An 18,001-nucleotide genomic window follows, 5' to 3' on the forward strand; every position below is an offset into this window, starting at 1 on the left:
AGCCTTTAAAGAACAGCTGATTCCACATCTGTCGACTCTCTTTGACGACATTTGTGTAGAGGGCAAAATGCCAGAATCTAAGAGAGGCGCTTCTAGTTACGATCCCGAAACCGGGCAAGCCAAGGGAGGACTGTAGTTCATACCGACCTCTGTCCCTACTGAATGTGGACGCAAAGCTATTCGCTAAGGTCCTGGCCACTCGACTGGCTCTCCTGGCGACTCAGTTGGAAGCTCCGGAACAGGCGGGCTTCATCCCAAGCAGGAACCTGACGCATAATATCCTAACTGTCTTAGGCACGATACAACATACCCGTCAAGACAGAAGAGCGCTAGCAGTCTTCCTTGATATGGAGAAGGCCTTCGACTCAGTGGAATGGATGTTCATGAGAAAGGTGCTGCAGCGCATGGGTCTTGGGCAGCCTTTTCTACAAATGATAGGAGCTCTGTACCATCTGCCGCGAACAAGAATCAGAATCAACGACTTGGTGACAGACTCGTTTCCGATCACCAGAGGCACCAGGCAAGGGTGCCCACTCTCGCCACTCCTGTATGCACTAGTGAATGAGCCCTTGGCCTGCGCCCTCCGGGAATACCATGGCAATGAAGGCATATGTTTCCCGAACTACAAGATAGTAGTGTCGATGTACGCGGATGACACACTGCTATATGTCAGAGACCCAGACAATAACTTATCATCGGTCCAAAGGAAGTATTCCGCTTTGGCGCACTATCAGGCCTGCGAGTAAACTGGTCGAAGTCACTGGCATTCCCTCTGACACCAATAACACTACCTACGACCATGGAATACCCGCTCACCTGGACCACGGACACCGTTAGGTACCTGGGGGTTCCACTGCATACGGACCCGGAGATCTTACTTAGAGCCAATTATGGTACTGCCTTCAGTAGGCTGGAGGATGACGTGACCGCCTGGTGTAAACTTCCGCTCTCTCTTATGGGGCGGATTGCCATCATGAAAATGGTTGTACTCCCTAGATTCTTATTCTTATTTATTTCCATCCCGATGGTGCTCCCCAGGACGTTCTTCCAGAGGCTGCAACAGGAGCTCACAAGGCTTGCGTGGGCGGGAGGCCAACCCAGGGCGAAATGGTCGCTCCTCACGCTACAATACAACATGGGAGGTCTGGGCGCACCGGAACTAGAACTATATTACAGAGTGGCGCAGGCTGCTCATCTACATACTTGGGTACATGGGTGCAGAGACATACCACACGTAAAAATGGAGGCCCTGTTTGCCCGACCGCTCTCCCTCCCGCATACGATTTTTTAACCTACTGATCGCCGCACGGGAACCCTAGACTCACTAACGGCCACGAATCATGCGTGGAGCAACCTACTACAGAGGCAAAATGGAGCATTGTTGTATTACGCTATTATGCCCATTGACTGGACCAGGTGGCTGCCTCCACTACGCGAAATGGGGGTACTAGATACTATGCGGAAGCTCGGGATTGAGACGGCGGGAGATCTGTTCGGGGATGGGGTGGCCAAGACTTGGGAACAGGTGATAGATGGTCTGGATGCACCGTTGCCACTGATGAGATTCCAATACTTTAGAGTATGCAACGCTCTTTCCGATCTTTTGGGGGGGATATGGCAGAACCGCCGGAGGTGAAGGAACTCACGCATGTCATTAAGGTCACAACCCCACAAAAATTGAAATCTCATTTGTACACCCTATCACAGTCCCAAGGGGAAAACACATATACCAAAGCGCGACTGGCTTGGCAGTTAGATTTACAAACAGTGCTGGACGATGACACTTGGACATACTGCTGCACCAGCACTAGGAAGATCTCTCTGAATGGACAGCACAGGCTTGTCCACTTAAAATTCCTCAATCGGATATATTATACGCCTGCTAGGCTTTTCAGGTATGGCCTTAGAACCTCTGCGGAGTGCGAGAGGTGTCATTCTCCTAACGCTGATTTCCTACACCTTGCGTGGCAATGCCCGGAGATACATGACTATTGGGTCAAGATTTTCGCTGAACTCGGCACCATTACCAAGGTTGTAATTCCCCCCGACCCTATGATAGCTCGGATAGGGTACACCAAAAAGTTGCCGAGAGCAGTCTGTAGGCTGGCTGACATGGGGTTTTTAATTGCGCGCAGAGTAGTGGCATGCTGCTGGATGAGAGGTCCGAAGCCAACACCTAAGAGATGGGCACATGACATGCTGTATTGCTGCACACAGTCAGAGATATATAGCGAACTCCTCTCTCCTACCAGCAGACCCAAGAACTTCTGGGGGCTTTACCAAGCCTATGTGGCGACTAGCGCAGAAACCGACTCAGATGCTGAGCCACAGGAGATCTAGATGGAAGGGGTGCAGTGCCTGGAACACATGGGACATTGAGTGACCTCCTGACTTGCGTGCCTGGGTCACGAGCTGCGATACGGCTGCCTCCTTGCGATGCCTGCTTTGCGTGTATATGTATAAATAAGTTATTTTACCGCCGCCTGCCCTACTGCCAGGGTGTTGGCTAAATGGCTGTGTAATTATTGGAAAATGTGCGGATGGGTGTCTGACGCCATACCGATGTGCTATACAATTGGTGGATGGGGGGGAATGTCGAATTTGTGTATAACTTGCCCCAGAAAGTTCCCCACCCCCCCCCCCCCCAAAATAATAATAATAAATAAATAAATAAAACAATCAATTGCAAATACAGAGAGGCCAGTATAGATGAATGTACACACCATTATGTACTAAAAGGTTCTTTAACAATGCTTTGCAACTAGGGAGTCAGCTCTTGAACCTTCATCTAAACAATAATGCTTTGTGAACATATGAACAGACTTCCATGAGGCTGCTTTACATATGTCCATGATAAGAACATTTCTCAACAAAGCAGCATTTCCTTCTGTAGAGTGTGCTTTTGATCTACTAGGAAGTGGTTTATTAGCTAGTAGGTAGCAACAATCTATGCAGGAAATCACCCATCTAGTTGTGGTTTGTTTCAAGGACGCCATCCCTGAATGGAGGGATCCATAATTGACAACAAGTTGTTAAGTCTTTTACCCTGCTGACCCACGCACACAAGCCTCTACACAACAAAGGACCTGCATTCATTAACCACCACCAGGTGAGAAGACTACTCTAACATTGCAGCAAAGACCTGGAACAGCCTCTCCACGCACCTCCAGACTATCACCTCACTACTAGGATTCTGAATGGCCCTCAAGACTTGGCTGCTCAAATAAACCTCAAGGGGACCTGAAAGCACCTGGATACCCTATTGGATGATCGCAGCGCATTATAAATCCTAATTAATTGATTGATTGATATCCTCTCAAAGCGAAATTTCAAGACTCAAAAACAAATGAATGAAGGAATCCCTATGTTGGAGAAGAGGGGTTAATACAAAGAATGCTGTCAAGCTGGTCTTCAAAAGCAAGCATAATGTGTTCTGGGTAGCTTGGGCATAAAAGTGTGCCACTGAAATGCCAAGAGTGTGTAGAATGATAGCAAATGTGTTGGTGCCTCCTTCTCTCCCTGGAGCTTCCTTCTTGGAGCCCATCACAGCATAAAGACTCCATAAAGGGGGCTCCCTAACTGGCTTGATTTTGCTTTTTCTTTATCTACTTATGGTTCGAGGACTTCAAGATTGCCCCAGAGTTGAATTCCCTCTCTGTCTTTTAGAGCTTTATTAACAAAATTCCCACTCTGCAATAGAATGAGACAACGGTAAACAAATCAACCCACACAGTGTCGGTGCCAGTATTACAGCTCCCATAGCAGGGGCACTTCACAATTAGTGAAGGCACTGTGAGAAAAAACCTCACGGAAAATGTGAAATAATGCGGTACAAAGCTTACCTGATGTAAAATGTAGAGTAATTGTGACAAAATATAAGTTCTCAGTAAAGTTCCTCAAATAGGATGAAAAAACCCTGGAGTGGTCAGGGATCTAGTCAGCGCAAGCCAGTAAAAAGAACTGAGGCTGTGAGGCCAGCTGCTAGTACAGTGCATGCAGGAAAATGGAAGCTGCTGGCTTATTAATAAAGCAGTGCATCTTTTTTAACCTTATGCACTCCTGACCTAGAGGGCACCCATTTCTTTTATTTTGTCTCTTCTGTAATGCAAGGGTTTACAGTTTCCTACTATTAGTGGGACATTAGTCCGCTAGGTGCAACAATGTAGCCTTAGTATCCTTTAAACTGGCTATTCCAGAGATACATTTCAGCAAAGCTTAGAAGAAGTGGTCCAGGTCCCTGAAACATGGCAGGAATATTCTACGTTAATGACTACCAGTGAAAATCCTACAATGCAGAAATGCAGCTCACACATATACTTAAAGGATACCTTAAACACCATAAAAAAGGCAGATTTCCCAGGCACCAGGACCCCCACATAAGGAGCAATAAGACTTAAAATACAGCAAAGCAATGTGCAGCACCTGGGCCTACCTGGAAAATAAATTACCCATGTATGGAGAATCCAAAATGATGTATACAGGATATCAACAGAATATACTGATCTGCAGAATCCTCAGACAAATCTACTAAAAGTAGATTTCAGGATAAAATCAAAGACTTGTAATCAACAATCAACTAGAGCTAGTTGAACCACACTTTTGAAACACCAAGTAATAGCGGAAATATCCCCCTTTAAAAAATCACTAGATGGCAAAATATCTAGTAGAAGGGCGAAGTATCTTAAACACTTTGCAGTAAAAAAAACCTATTATAAACAGCCGAAGCAGACACCAGTCTCACCTCACCAACTTCCCAACTCACCAGTAAGAAAACAAGTTACTTACCTGTAACTTCAGTTATCCAGTATTGGTATCTTTCATAGATTCACATGCCTGAATCATCCCCCGTCGCCGAGGTGGGAATCTCACGGTTTATAAAAAAGCAGTGCCAAGAGTAAATTACAGTAGTAGGCCCTATGAGAAAGGCCTGAGGCTTAGAATGTAGTAGCCTATCTACCTCATTATGCTAAAAAGACCAAAGTCTTTGCTCCATCCAACCAATCAGCTTACAGCACCCTCTTGAACCCTCTCTGCAGAGCCAGTTCTCCTCAGATTTTCGTTAGCACAAGTGGGGAAAAAGTATCCCAAGATTAGAGAACTGACTCTTCGGGGAGGAGGGTGGGTGCATGTGAATCTATGAAAGATACCAATACTGGATAACTGAAGTTACAGGTAAGTAACTTGTTTCTTATCCAGTATTGGGGTATCTTAGATTCACATGCCTGAATCAGAATAGCAAGCAGTGTGCAAGGCAAAGTCAGTTGCGGATGGTGGGAGACTTATTGTGGTATACTTCCATAAACTTATGACAAACAACCAACAATTGCAAGTGAAATGACCTACTCATAAACAGTAGTCATAAAGCATTCATAAAATATTTCACAGGAAAGGAATATTGGTTTGACATAAACAAATAACCTGTAATATATATACTACTTTAATCTGCACAAGTCATTGAAAATTAAACAGTTACATAAATAGCAATAGACATGGTTACCTGAATATGCTCTTATGGAAACAGGTTGTCGTGCCTGCACGAACGGCAGGGACGTGGTTGGCGTTTCTCCCGACAAGAATTGTTGGCAAAGTGTCGGTGACGCTCCAAGCGCATGCGCGGAGATTGGCGCGTGTGTGCTGCAAGCATAAAACCCTTCCTCGCTGTTTGTAGAAAGCTTCCGGGTTAAGAAGTCCTGATTTGCTTCCGGGTCACGGTGGTGGCGTTTGCGGTCCTCGTCGTGTTCGTCTATCGGTGTTCCAGTTCTTCGCGGCTCCCGTTCGTTTTGCCTATGCAGGTATTCAAGTCCTAGAGCCGGTGTTTAGATATACGTTTGTTGTGGCGCTTGCCATTTATTCTCAGTTCCTTTTTCACTTACAGGATCCGAGTATTGGAACTGGTGTTTAGAGTGTTATTGAATACTTAGCAGTTTCTTTGGACTAGAGCGTTTGCTCCCTATTTCTTTATTTAACGGACTCTGGATTCGCTGATGTTCCAAGATTGTTTATAACCTTCTGAATACCCCCCACACAGGTAATAGGGCTGTGTAGACTTCCCTATAGAGATCCTTGGTTCGTGTGGTTATATACCATTAATGTGTTGCATCTTGTCTCACAGAGTATATACAGTTCTACTACCCTATAACTTCTCTTGTGAAGACAACAGGAGAACATTGTCAAACTTCCCTAAGGTACCCATAGATCCCTTTAGATATAATAATCTTTATATATAATACACACCTGGGTTCATAATAGATACTTATTTTATAGGGTGTTTCCAGCATTCTTTTCCCCGTTTACCACCTGCACTGTGGAGTGAACAGGACATTGGTGATCTCTAAGAATACACACATATCCAGTGTATGCACAGGTAGTCGCTTACATCATTTTCACATATAAACATAACAGACCTATAGGATTTGATATTAACCTCCATGCTTTGTCTTTTAGGAAAGGGGCACCAGAAGATTCCCTGTCCCTCGAGCAGACTACCTTAACTACTGTATATGAAGACTCTGTGTTTCCCCTCCTTACCTTGTTTTGTTTCCCTGCTTTCCCCACACGGGCATCACTTCTTGCTACCAGTGTATATATAGGTTGGGGCAGAGTGAACCGGTGAGGGGGAGTTGTGGACAGTGCTTCAATTCCATGGTGTTTCCGAGGCAACCACATTTACCAGCTTGACACAGGTGACATAAAACCGCTTGGCCAACTGCCGCACACTCTTGATTTGCTGATTGCAGGCAGTAATGTCTTGTAAACGTGTGGTCATTCTTCCATGTCGCAGCACAGCAAATGTTCTCTACCGTCACTCCTGCAAACAATGCAGCAGACGCTGCCACAGACCTTGTGGAATGAGACCGTACAGTCCTTTGCAGTGGTCGGTTAGCCTTGATATGGCAGAAATGAATAGCTGAGGCTATCCATCTGGAAATTGTGGCTTTAGTGACCGCTTTCCCAATGTAGTCTGGCCATAAGCCACGAACAATTGATCTTATTTCCTTATGTTCTTTGTTCTCTGAAGATAAATCTTTAGACATCGCTTAATGTCCAAAGAATGCAAAGTTCTTTCCGCTGGTGTTGTAGGGTTTGGAAAGAAAACCAGCAACTTTATTGGTTCATTCAGGTGAAATTGAGAAGGCACTTTGGGCATGAAGGTTGGATTCAATCGAAGAGTGACATACTCCTGGGAAAAATGTAAAAAGGGTTCCTTTATAGTGAAGGCTTGAATTTCTCCTACTCTTCTGGCGGAAGTCAGTGCTAGAAGCAAAGCGACTTTCCATGTCAAGAACTTTAGATCAGCTTTGTGGATTGGTTCGAAAGGGGTGCTTCATCAGCTGTGAGAAGGCCGTGTTAAGCTTCCATTCCGGTGGTGAAGGCTTAACTGGAGGATAAGCCCGGAAAAGACCTCTCATGAACTGCTTTATCAGTGACGAAGAGCATAGCGATGGAGTGTTAGCCACCTTTCTGTACCTAGATAAAGCCGCTAAGTGGACCTTTATTGATGAGAAAGCAAGACCAGAGCGAGCTAAGTGCAACAAATAAGGCAGTATCTTTTCCGCTTGAGCTTCAATAGGGTGTAGAGAGTTTGAAGCACACCAAGCGCAGAAACGCTTCCATTTGAGACGATACGTTTTCAGCGTACTCTGAGCTCGCGCTCTTTTCAAAATGTCCCGGCAGTCCTGAGGAACTTGGAGATGTTGAAATTCTAAGAAGTTAGGAGCCATGCGTGCAATTTCAGCGATTGAGGGTCCGGGTGGAGTATTTGACCCTCGTTGCGTGACAGTAGTGTTTGAGTTATCAGAAATTTGATTGGAGGCTCCTGCGACAGTAGCATGAGCTCCTGAAACCAAAATTGACGAGGCCATCTGGGAGAAACTAGAAGAAGACGGCAGCTCTCCAACTTCATCTTGCTAAATACCCGTGGAATCAAAGGGATCGGAGGAAAGGCGAAAGCATAGATCCTTGACCATCACATGGACAGGGCATTCCCCCTTGATCCCTGTTGAGGGGATCTGCTGGCGTAATACCGGCATTTCTTGTTCTGCCGGGTTGCAAATAGATCCAACATACGCTTGCCCCAAGCCTGAAACACTTTGTTCAGTTGATTGTTGTCCAGCTCCCACTCGTGGCAACTCGACGAGGACCTGCTTAGTTTGTCCGTTAGGGTATTGTGGAGGCCCCTGACGTGTTCTGCCTTGAGAGTTATGTTGTGTATCGTTAGCCATTCCCATAACTCTTGGGACTCTTTGGACAGTGTAGCTGACTTTGTCCCTCCTTGCTTGTTTATATAAAACAAACTGGTGGTATTGTCCGTTCGGACGAGGACTGAGGACCCTGCTATTCTGGGAAGGAACGCTTGTAGAGAAAGAAAAATGGCTCTCAACTCTAGGCTGTTGGTGTGGCATTGTTTGTGTTTTTGAGACCATTTGCCTTGCACTTGTAAGTCCTGTAGATGACCTCCCCAGCCCTCCATGGACGCGTCCGTCATCAGAATGAAATCCGGAGGGGTTTGCAAGAATGTGAGCCCACGTTTCAGATTGTGTAGTTGTGTCCACCATTGAAGAGTCTCTACCATTCGTGGGGTGACTGTGATGGTGTCCTCGAAAGAGCCCGTCGCTTGCTGCCATTGACGATGCAGCTCTTCCTGTAGAGGTCGCATCTTGAGACATGCCAATGGAATGAGGTTGATGGCTGAAGAGCACATCCCCAGAAGAGACTCGAACAGGCGAACTGAAGTGGCCTTCTTTTGATAGCTTTATGGCCAAAGCTTGTAGTCGGAGTGGACGCTCTTGAGGCAAGAATGCCTTGCATCGTATTGTGTCCAGATAAGCTCCTAGGAACAGTAGGTTCTTACTCGGAGTCAATTGAGATTTGCTTTTGTTGATCGTGAGGCCTAGAGATGCAAAGAGAGTGCGGCATACTGCAATGTCATTCTTTACTTTGACCTTTGATGGACCTTTGACTAGCCAGTCGTCCAAGTACGGGAAAACCTGGACTCCCGATGAGCGAAGTGCTGCCGCTACCGGAGCTAGACACTTTGTAAAAATCCTTGGAGCCGATTTGAGGCCAAATGGAAGTACTTTGAACTGGTAATGGGCGCCAGCCACAGTAAAACGGAGATATTTTCGATGTTTTGGGTGAATTGGGATGTGGAAGTATGCATCTTCCATGTCCAAGGAAGCTATATAATCTCCGTCGTTGAGACAGTTTAAAATGTTTAAAAGAGTGACCATTCGGAAACCCTGTTTCTTGAGATATTTGTTGAGATTGCGCAGGTCTAGGATCGGTCGCCATTCCCCTGATTTCTTTTTTATGAGGAAAAAACGGGAATAGAAACCTGTCTGTCTCTGATGGATTGGAACTTTCTCTATAGCGTTCTTGAGAAGCATTGCATGAACTTCCTTGAACAATAAGTGAAGACGAGGGGAGGGGGACCCCTGGGCGGAGTTGTTGCAGGTTTGGTGATAAATTCCAGGGTGTGACCATGCTGGACTAGGTCCAACACCCATTGATCGGTAGTGATGTGATGCCACTGTTGTTGGAAGGCAGATAGCTTCGCGCCCACAGGGAGGGAGGGAATAGAGGTTGACGCCCAACTCACTGTTTTTTGTGAGTGTCTCGCCCTTGATTGTATGTGCGCTTTCTTCCTCCTTGGCGAGAGAAACCAGTTGATTCAGACTGGCGATAAGAGGATTGATATTTTTGACGATATTGAGGCTGGTATTGAATTCCTTGTTGATATTAACTTCCTCTGGAAGAAAAGCCACGTCCTCTTGCGCCCCTGAAAGATCCTCTTTAGTACTGCAGTGAACCCAGTGATCTTGCAGTTTCCGTGTCCGTTTTAATTGCTTGGAGAGCTTCATCAATATGTTTTCCAAACAGGGACTCTCCGTCATATGCCATGTCCAGTATCTTTAATTGGACCTCGGGTCTAAAGGTAGTGGCCTTTAACCAGCCCTGTCGTCTCAAAACAGCAGCTCCTGCTAGCGGTCTAAAATTTGTATTCGCAATGTCTAATGCACAGTCAATAGTTTCCGCAGCTGCGCGTTCTCCTTCTATTAGGATCCTGCGAGCCTCTTGTTTTTTTTCCTCTGGAATCAGATCTATGAGCCCAGCCCTTTCGGACCACATTTGGCGTCCTATAATCGCCAAAGGAATTTGCCGCTCTGATGGATGCAGCAGCCATCGTGGAGAATGTTTTACCAATCAGATCCAAACGCCGCCCCTCCTTATCTGGTGGTGTAGTAATAGGGGTGGCTGGGTTCTTCGACCTTTGTTGTGCGGCCTGTGAAAATGACCGAATCCGGCCACAGGTGACCAATGAGGCATGAAGGACTCCCTAGTGGAGCACGATGTTTCGTGTCAATTCGTGGTAGCACAGCAGGCAAAGAAGCGGATTTTTCATCACCTTGATGCCCTCCTGCCAGAAGTAATCTATAATAGGAATGGCTCTAGACACCTTCCTAGTCTCCTCTTTAAAATCGTGAAGAAAACAGTCTGTTTGCTCAACCATCACCGGGAGCTGGAATCTATTTGCTGCGCGCTGCATTAGATTATGAAATCCACCTACATCTTCAGGTGGTGAGTCTGAAGGTTGTGGAGTTGGAGGAGATGGCATGGGGATAACATAATCATCCCACGAATCCGATGGAGGTAAGTTAGGTAACTCTCCTTCCTCTACTCCTTCCTCCGAAGAAGTGTCCTGGGTCTGTGTCTGTAAATTAGGTTGTGGAGTTTCTACAACCGGAGTAGGTGGTGGAACTTGAGGTGGAGGAACCAGGGCAGCAGGTTGAGCTGGTTGGAAAACGTTGTTTGTAATCCGCTAGCATAGTCTGCAGATCCTGAATAAGGTTTGGCGGCAAATGAGTGACCTCTGAAACCTGAGGCCGTCTTTGGTGTTCTGTATGATGAGGCACTATAATGTCCTCCTGGTAATAATGTCCTGAATAAGTGTTGTCTTCGTCTACATCCTGGCACTTAATAACGAGCTCAGATGGATGACGAGCCACTCCAAAAGCTCCCTCATTATCGTCATCCTCAAAATCGTCTTCCTCATCATCCGCGTAAGATTACAGAAGATGAGAGGGCATGAGCGGTGAAAAATAAGCCCCTTGTTGCCTCTGGTATGACACCAGCTGGAAGTTCTTTGATGAGAGCGAGGTAGAAAAAGCCTGCTTCGTAATGGTAGGCTTAATTGAAGTAGAGTCTGTTGATCTTGATGGCACCAGTGATAATGGTGCACTTGCTAGCTGCAAAGACACAGCTGTCGACTATAGGTCTATCGTCGACTAGCTCGACAACGAGGGAACCGTCGAAGGAATTAACGTCAACAGGAACGTAGTCGATGGATTTGACGTCGACTGGGCCGTCATCGGTGGGCTCGACGTCGACGGAGCCACCGTCGATGGGCTAGACGTCGACGGAGCCGCTGTCGACGGGACGATCGTCGACGGGTTCGACCACGACGGGGCCGTCGTCGACGGGCTCGTCACGATGGACTCCTCTTCTTCGACGACGAGACGGTTGTTGACGGTGGCGTAGATGACTTTGACGACGGGGGATTCTTAGTCGACGAAAGCTTCTTCGTCGTCGATGTCGTCAGAAGAGGAGGAGACAGAAGAGGTCTTACTCACGGTTTTCCTGTACGAATGTTTGGTGGCTGAGGCTCCAGAGATAGAAAGTGGCGATCTCTGTGAAGAGCCTGAAGTGGAGTGGGAGGTTTTAAAATGCTTTCTCCCCTCACTTGAATTATCCTCTTGAGATCTCGCTCTTTTACTAGAGGTAGAAGCTCTGTCTTCATCATCCGTAGAAGAGGATTTTAGCCACAAAAGGACTCTGGCCTCCCTATCCCTTAAGGTTTTAGAAGGGAAGGTGCGGCAGATGTTAACATTTTTAGCCTCATGTTTTGGGTAGAGGCAATAAATGCAGTCCTTATGCTGGTCATCCACATGGATTTTTTTATTTTCGCAAGTTCTGCAAGGTCTAAACAAGGACTTCTTGTCAGACATCCTGAAGCTCTGAAGAAAAAAATGAGTCAAGACTCAGGGAGACTCCCTTACACACGACGTGCGGTGAAAATCTGAGGAGAACTGGCTCTGCAGAGAGGGTGCTGTAAGCTGATTGGTTGGAGAAAATACTTTGGTCTTTTTAGCATAATGAGGTAGATAGGCTACTACATTCTAGGCCGCAGGCCTTTCTCATAGGGCCTACTACTGTAATTTACTCTTGGAACTGTTTTTTATATACCGTGGGACTCCCACCTCGGCAATGGGGGATGATTCAGGCATGTGAAACTATGAATGATACCCCAAATACTGGCTAAATATAGTTTCCTTTTCAATAAGGTATACAGCGTACAATTGAGAAAGAGACACAAAGGTCAAGAAGCTTGTCGATTCACATGGCAGAAATAATAGTGACTAGTAAAAAAAACCTTCGGTGAGTGAAGCCTCACGTCACAGGAAAGCTTTGGCTTAAATTGTTTGTGCACTAATTTGGAGAGGGCCACGTTAAAAGCCCAATTCATCACATGAAGGCTGAAACAGGGCAGTGAGTTGGTTAGGTGCTGTGCAACAGTAGATAAAGATTACACCCTTGCATGTTCCTGGAGGAGGCAACATTTGCACCATACATCTTACAAGTAAGTAGCTTAATGCCTGAAGGGTATCATGCACCTGACAATTTAGTATACTGGACCAATAGCAGAACCATAGCCACTAGATGAGTTTAATATTAGGATGAGTTGCACTATAGGATTAGCCGGTTACACTCCTCGTTCTACCGCGGGCTCTTTGGTCCCGATTGTCGTGGAGGGAGTCAATTTCCGGTTTTGCGGAGGTTGAGGTTGGCGTTCTAGTCGCCTCCTCACCCTCTTTAAAAACAGATGACTAATCGAGCGCACAGAGGGAGCGCCGGCGCCGCGCCTAAGGCAAGCCCGTCTGCGCACCGGACCGACCCAGGGCCTACCATGCTGCCGGTTCTGACCCAGGAGCTACGGCGGGCCGGCTTGCCTACAACCGCGCCGAACTGCTATCAATGGACCCGGCCACTAGCACAGGTTTGAAATGCTGGGATGCTATTTTAGATCTGGCTGGGGGGTGCCCTAGTTGCAGCTTCCACCTTGCTACTAATTTCTCTGGGAGGGGATTTACAGTCGGGAGGGAGTTGGGCGTTCGGGCAGCCCTCATCAACGCTTGTTCAATGGTGAGACATGCAGATAACATTTTGATTTAATTGTAGACTATAATTTTGATGCACTGTTTATTACCGAAACATGGCTCAGGGAGTCGTGTGAGCCGGTGGTTGAACTCGCTGTTCCCCGGGGTTATCATTTAGCTCGTGCGGACCACACAACGGGGAGAGGCGGGGGAACTGCTGTGGTGTTTAGAGAAAACTGGACCTTTGTATGTGAAACATTTGTGGAGGTGTTGGAGGGCGAGGCTCTGGATTTCTCATTCACCCTATCGCCCCATTTCACGCTATGGGGTATGCTGATTTATCGCCCCCCAGCCAGATTGGTGCTTTCCTAAAGACTCTGGGGAGACCAACGCTGTACGGATTCTGCGCTTCCCTAAATTTCTATTTTTGGGAGATTTCAACATTCACTTAGATAACCCGGAGGCCCCTGACGCCATGGCCTTACAGGACCTTCTGTCCATGACACCGCTGACCCAGTGGATCTCCAAGCCTACCCATTCTAGGGGCCATCTGATTGATCTGGTATGTTCTAACTTCGAATTGCATACGGAAGATCCATTGCCTGTTTCCTGGTCTGATCATTCCCTGATTATCTTCTCGCAGGCCATCTTTGCCATCTGGCCCCCCTACCCGTAAGATTAATATTTCGGTGTTGATAGAGGCCCTTAGTCACTCTCAGGTTGACCCTGCTGCTGACCTGGAGGGGGCGGTTGACCGGTTTAACACCTGGGTTAGCAGGGGGGTTGAATCCTCAGGCAAACCTCTATATATCAAGGCTCACCGGCCTTCTCCCTCTCTGCCCTGGTACTTTATTATTTTAAAGGAGATGAAACTGGGTTGCAAGAAGTTGGAACGTCTGTGGAGGGTTGCCTATTGTCCAGCAGCTAAGTCCGATTTGCGTTCAGCACAGAGACTTTATTATACAGTTGTCAGGAAAGCTAAAAGCGATTTTTATACTGATAGAATAATGAAAGCCAACAACAACGGTAAAGAGATTTTCTTCATTGTTAAAGGCTTAATGTCTCCCTGTGCGGAGCATAAGGCCACTCCAGCCTCCTCAGGATGGTGTGAGGAGCTGTCAGAATTCTTTATTCATGAGATACAATTAATTCAGGAAAGCCTGGGTCTATCAGTGCCACTTCTGAACCCCCTCCCAATACCCCCTCTCTGTATTCCCTCAAACATACTATTCTCGCAGTTTGCTCTGGCTGAGAAGTCTGACATTTTTTCTATACTTAAATCTCTCAAGTCAGGCTCTCCCTCTGACCCGTGTCCGGCCAGAGTCCTAGCAGGAGTGGCTGATATTGTATGCACTGAAGTAACGACCATTGTCAACTGGTCACTTCAGTTGGCGATTGTATAGGGACAGTGGAGGAAAGCCAAGCTCCTTCCTCTCCTTAAGAAGCCGACGGCAGACCCCGCTGTTCCAGCCAACTATTGCCCGATATCTTTACAACCAGCATTGGCTAAAATCTGCGAAAAAGTGCCTTTCCGCCAACTAGAATCCTTTGTGGAATCATCTGGGGCTTTACACCCAGCCCAGTCAGACTTCAGAACAGCTTATAGTACTGAGACAGCGCTGATGGAAATGGCGGAGGCAATTAGGGAGTGCCTGGATGGAGGCGGCAGAGCGGCTCTGATTTTATTGGACCTCTCTGCCGCCTTCGATACGGTTCCTCACCAGCTTCTTCTTTCCCGCCTTTCTGCCATTGGCATCTCGGGGACAGTGTGGACCTGGCTGGAGTCCTTTCTGGATGCCTTCACTCAGCAGGTCTGGATATTTCCTTTTTCATCCTCGGCCAGGGAGGTCTTGACCGGAGTCCCCCAGGGCTCGACTTTGAGCCCTTTGCTTTTCAAGATCTATCTGACTCCATTGATCTCCCTGGCTGAAGAGCTGGGGGCCAAAATCATGGCTTATGCCGATGATACCCAGTTTTATTCACTTGGAATGGCCCCGACCTGTGCACTGGGGCTGCTCAGAGCTGCCTTGCCGCCGTGTTTCCATGGCTAGTACAGGCTAAGCTAAAGTGCAATGAGGGGAAATCGAAAGTTCTGCTGTATGGCCAATTTCCACCTCACTTTGAGGATGCCCTCTGGCCCTCTGATTTTCCCCGTCCACTTTCTGAGGGAGGGCCGGCTAAAAACTTGGGAGTTTGGTTCGGGGAGGATCTCAGGTTCTCTGACCACATCAAGAGACTAACGGGTGTCTGTTTTGGCACACTCAAGTCTCTTAGTAGATTTTTCCCTTTGCTCCCTCAGCCAGCGAAGAAAATGGTGGCTGGGGCACTTCTTTTGTCCCGTTTGGACTATGCCAATGCGCTCTTCATTGGCATCCCTGGATATTTGGTGAATAAACTCCAATTGATCCAAAATGCGGTGTTCAGACTCTTATTCAACATCTCTAAGAGATCCAGTATAAGGGCTCACCTGTGCGACCTCCACTGGCTGCCAGTGGCCCAGCTGGTGCAGTTTAAGGCCCTGCATGATTCAGGACCCTCCTAATTAGGAAACAGGTGGCCTTTTATACTCCTCACCGATCCTTACGCTCTGCCTCTCACCGTCTGAGGGCCACCCCCTGTTTCCGTCGCTCCAGACTGGGGGGTCAGTCACTCTCGGTTAAGGTAGCCTTGCTCTGGAACAGTCTTCCCGTCGCTTTGCGCCATACCCAGGACTTCTGTGTCTTCAAGAGACTTCTTAAAACCCACCTTTTTAATCAAGCTTTTTAATTTTTTTTTCTCCTTCCACACTTCTGAGTCCGTATCGCGCCAGGATATTCCTGAGTAATTGTGCGCGTTATAAGTCTCTTATAACATAACCTATAACATAACATTATGGCGGTTGCTAAAATATCCACCAATCCAGAGCAGAGACTATTGCAGGCAAAGAATAGTTAATCAGGAGTAGTCTTTTAAGCAGAGTAGTGGTAAGTAGAAGGTGTTCCTCTTACCATTGAGAGAAGAATGCTCCCATGATGAACATGTATATGTTCACTTGAAGAAGGACTAGCATGCTGAGTTCAAACGCAGAAGCCCAACCTGGGACAGCAAAATAAGAGGGAGGGTGGGAGTGGTCAGATTGAAGTTAAGGATGGTTTAGAGAAGATGGTGAAGCTGTGATGACATAGATCTCCAAACTTTCACAAATTGTAACACCAACTGTGTCATATATTGTATTACATGTCCATGTGGCCTAGCCTATATAGGACAAACACAGCAGAGGATAAAAGCACGCATTCACAAGCACCAAAGCAGGATTAGGTGTGATGTGGTAGGGGGCACCCTTAGTGGACCACTATAGAAGGGCTGGCCATACAATTGAAGAGCTTCAATGGGTGGTCCTTGAAAAAGTTTCCCTGGGCCCGAGGGGTGGGAACATTGTCTCGGTCCTGAATGTGAGAGAAAGTAAATGGATGACCCGTTTGGACATGATCCAAAATTGGGTTAAATGAACAAGACACAAGTTATGCTCAATTGGCCTGTCTACATTAATATGTGGTTTATTTATTCTTTGTATAAAAGTGTGCTGATGTAAATACTTTGAGTTTTTTCGTGAATCTTTTGTCTTTTTACAGGACATTTACAGATGAACAATGTGACTATGCGATTCCGATTTCTAGTATGTGTTTTATCAGGAATGATGAATTGTACTGGTGTTACATTTCCATGTGAGCCCCTGGGGATATACGATGTAATATGTCATAGCTGTTAACTAGCCTGAGCCTCCCTGGAGCAATAATTCAATGAACAGTGTGACTATGCGATTCCGATTTCTAGTATGTATTTTATCAGGAATGATGAATTGTATTGGTGCTACATTTCCATGTGAGCCCCTGGTGATATACGATGTATATGTAACATCTGCCAATTATCCTAAGTCTCCCTTGCTTAAATCATCTACGATTTTTGTGTCAAAATATGCTAGGTGTTATATTTACCACAAATATTTGTACTTTATCGACTATAACATTTATTGTCCAGCTAATTTATCTTCTCATTCAGCCAAATTGTTTCTAAATGTTTTAAATGTTACCCAAAGCTCAGCAACCCTGGTGTTTAACAATTTAGATGTAGAAACTAGAATTTCTCCAAATGGCTGGTTCAACCCTGTGAGCTTATTTTCTACCGGCCCAAATCAAGACGCAGTAGTCTTTTTTCCATTAGCACTGGCCATGGCTAGGAGAATAGCAGGCATTTAGCTGCTGCATGTACACGCGTTGAATGCGTCCATTCCCCTTTAAGTAATATCGAAGGACCCGTTTCGATTATTTTCCGACGAGGTGCGCATTAGATGAGACAGCCCACACATCCGTGGTGAGTGAACTATAACTCCTAATAGTCTTTTCAGGACTCTGACTTAAAATAATTCACTAAAATATCCGGCCCTCCGCTTATTGCAGATTGGTGCTCGGATTTTGGCAGAAGTGAAAACCGCCACGCTCGTGGTGAGTTTCTCTTTTCTTGGACACAAATTTATGACCAAGTACAGTAATGGTCACGTTTAAGAGTTTCCCCACTGAGCTTGTGTTGTATTTCTCACATACAGATATATAAAGACTGGAAATTAAGATTATTGTTTGAACGCATCACCGTGAGAAGGGATGTCATCTGGGTTTGTCCCCTCGGGTAAATGTTCTCTTTGGAATATAATGACTAAGTTCGGTATCGTGCTGTAGTGAAAAACGCCCTATTTTTCCTTTAATACGAAACGTTTGGACTAATATAGCCAGATTCGTAGTGTGGTAATAAACGATGCCATTAGTTGACGAATGCAGGATATGTCACAGAGTAACATGGGCCCTAGCAGTTTG

The 18,001-nt window shown here is 46.4% G+C and overlaps 1 protein-coding gene across 3 annotated transcripts in view; it reads right to left on the minus strand.

Annotated features, from left to right (window-relative positions):
* Positions 1-18,001, minus strand: part of KDM1A (lysine demethylase 1A) — a 1,339,130-nt gene that overhangs the window by 668,430 nt on the left and 652,699 nt on the right. The window lies entirely within an intron of this gene.

Source organism: Lissotriton vulgaris, chromosome 2_1 (genome assembly GCF_964263255.1).
Source record: "Lissotriton vulgaris chromosome 2_1, aLisVul1.2, whole genome shotgun sequence".
Taxonomy (NCBI): Eukaryota; Metazoa; Chordata; class Amphibia; order Caudata; family Salamandridae; genus Lissotriton; species Lissotriton vulgaris.